This window comes from Monodelphis domestica, chromosome 4, assembly GCF_027887165.1.
Source record: "Monodelphis domestica isolate mMonDom1 chromosome 4, mMonDom1.pri, whole genome shotgun sequence".
NCBI lineage: Eukaryota > Metazoa > Chordata > Mammalia > Didelphimorphia > Didelphidae > Monodelphis > Monodelphis domestica.
In genome coordinates this window covers 237,092,400-237,095,247 of record NC_077230.1, presented here as the reverse complement: position 1 = coordinate 237,095,247, position 2,848 = coordinate 237,092,400, and positions in this window count along the sequence as shown.

The following is a 2,848-nucleotide window of genomic DNA, read 5'->3' as shown; positions in this document are numbered from 1 at the left end:
CTCCCAACCCAGCTGCTTATGTAGGTGACCTCTAGCCATTCCCTGATGACACGTGGTTATTTGGACCTAGACAAAAAGTCCGCTGGCTGGAGAGAGCCACAATTCTTCTGAGCCCCAGGACCTTCACAGCCAAGGCAGCAGAAGCAGCAGGAGAAAAGTTGTCACTCTGCTCAGTTGAACTCTCTCATGTTCTCTTGACTGACCATGTGATCCAAGCATCAAGGGATTCCTAACAGAATGAAATCATCAACGCACCTTTAATATAAAAGCAGCAGAGCGAAGGGCAGGAGGACTGCCTGGTTCTCAGATCAAGACGATGAAAGGTACCAAAGGGAGTGTTAGCACACTCAATCCTAACTCTGACACTGATCTACTGTGTATTCCTGGGAAAGTTGCTTCTCCTCTCTGGTACATGGCTCTATATCTGTATTATATCTGTGTAATATCTGTGTTTCATATATATGTATTTGTGTTATAGTAGTAGTCTCTCGGTAACCAAGAATGACGATTGTCTGTGCATTTTCATCTATGGTGTATAGATGAGTGTGCACAAAGTATTTGTGCGTGAAGGAGATTTAAGTGGAAAAGTCATTGCACAGAAGACAGTCCCACTCTCTCGGCATTCGAAGCCTGGGTCCAGTGGCACGAAAAGTCATTACACCTGGAGACTTTCTTAGCTGCATTGGATGGCTGTGTTGTCTTTTGTGCTCCAACACGCCCTAAGCACTCCACAGTGCTTTGCTGCATTGCCATCTCAGCCGTTGAACCTTCTTATTGGTTTCTTCTGTCTGTTCGGCCGAAGCAGTCTTCACATGCTGGGTGAGCAAAGCCCTGGTTCACCAGGGGTCGACGTCGACCCGATGGCTACCCTCACAATGTTTAGCCGGCCTGTCGAAGCCGTTGCCCGGGGTGTGGCCGCTGCTGCATGCTAGCAGCTACTGGGAGCCACAAGTGAGGGCTGGGTGTCAGGTGTATAACAATATATGTTATACACAGATAAATAAATACATGATAATTTGAGTGTGGGAAAAACACTAACAACTAGAGTAGAAGTTATTGTTTGTTTGTTTTAAACCCTTACCTTCTATCTTAGAAAAAATACTGATTGTATTGGTTCCAAGGCAGAAGAGTGGTATGGGCTAGTCAACATTTATAACCACCACTCAACTATCATTATAGAAGTTACACCTTAATTGAAGCCATAGCTTATATACCTAAATATGTGTAGAGTATGATGACTGACAATACTACAAAATAGGATATCAATTGTTTTTTGAATGGGAGACTTAAAAAAAAAACCCTGCAAGTATACTGATGTAGATTTGTATATTAAATTTTCTTTTCCATTAAAATATTGTAAAAACTCATCATCTGAAGCTAGGCTGAGTTCCCCACCCAACTATTTCTTTAAAAAGGCTCAGCAGACATTGATCTCAATTTAATTATTTTAAACAGATATTATTAGCATTTTCTCACTTTAAAGTATGTAAGGGGTAAAATTAAGGATTATTGACTAAATATATTATACTAGTGGTTGCCAGGGATTAATTCAATCCCAATAAAATGCTCAAGTCAGTTTGGGGATTTTTATGGTGGCTTAATTACAATAGAAGGAAGAAATTAAGAAGAAGAGAGGGAGAAAAGGGTATAAGATTTCTCCAGCCTAGCCTAAGCTAAGGAAAGTTCAGAGAACTCAGCCACGAGGCCTCGTCAGAAGATTAAAACTAGCTCGGCTTCCAGCCATGAGTTCTACTCTGAGATGAGGGTCCTCCTAAGAGGATAGTGCTTTAAGAGGTAATGGAAAGGAGGAATCAGTCTAACCACTCACCCAGGTCGCTCAGGGAAGACACCTCACCTAACCCATGCTACAGAGCTTCTCCAGTCACCTCACCAGCAAGCTGCAAACTGCCAAACCACCAAGATGCCCAGCAAGCTGCCACAAGCCACATGAGCCAGAGAGAGAACCACGTCTTCAAGAGAAAGCCCAGAGAGAGGAAGTGATGTGAAATATATAGACTGTTCTTTACATTACTTCCTGTGTCTTACATGTACCAATGGTAGCTTAAGCTGTATTTGTGTAATAAATGTGTATATATATATATATATATATACATATATATATGTATATGTATATGTATATCAGACACTGAAAATAGACAGTGAACTAGTCTTTGAATTAAAAGGGAGGGGAGGAGATAACCCTTCATAGAATATCTGCTATATGGCAGGAACAATGCTAAAGACTTTACAAATATTTTTTCCTTTGGTCCTCACAACATCCTGGGAGCTTGCTGCTATGATTATCCCTATTTTACAGTTGAGACAACTAAGGCAAACAGAGGCTAAATAACTTGCCCAGAATCACATAGCTAGTAAGTTTCTCAGACTGGATTTGAACTCAGGAGGAGAGTGACCAAAATAACCTTTGGGAAATTGTATAGTTCTCTGAATAATCCCAAACTTCTCCCTGAAACAATGGCCCATGTTTTAAAAAGCTGATATTTCTCAGAGACATTTCATTCCGGTGAGTCACGGAAGTCTTGTTCAGTCATTGAGTTGTATATGTTTCTTCATGACCCCTTGGATCATACTGTGACCTCACGGATCATACTGTGTATGGTGTTTTCCTAGCAAAGATACTGGAATAGTTTGCTGTTTCCTTCTCCTGTGGGTTAAGGAAAGCAGAGGTTAAGTGATTTGCCCAGGGTTACACAGTTAGTAAGCATGTGGGGCTGAATTTGAACTCAGGTCTTCCTGATTCTAGACCCAGAGCTTATCCAATGAGCCACCTAGCTGCCTCCCATGAAACACTACAAAGGCAACATAATTGAAGCTGGGCATTACCTGC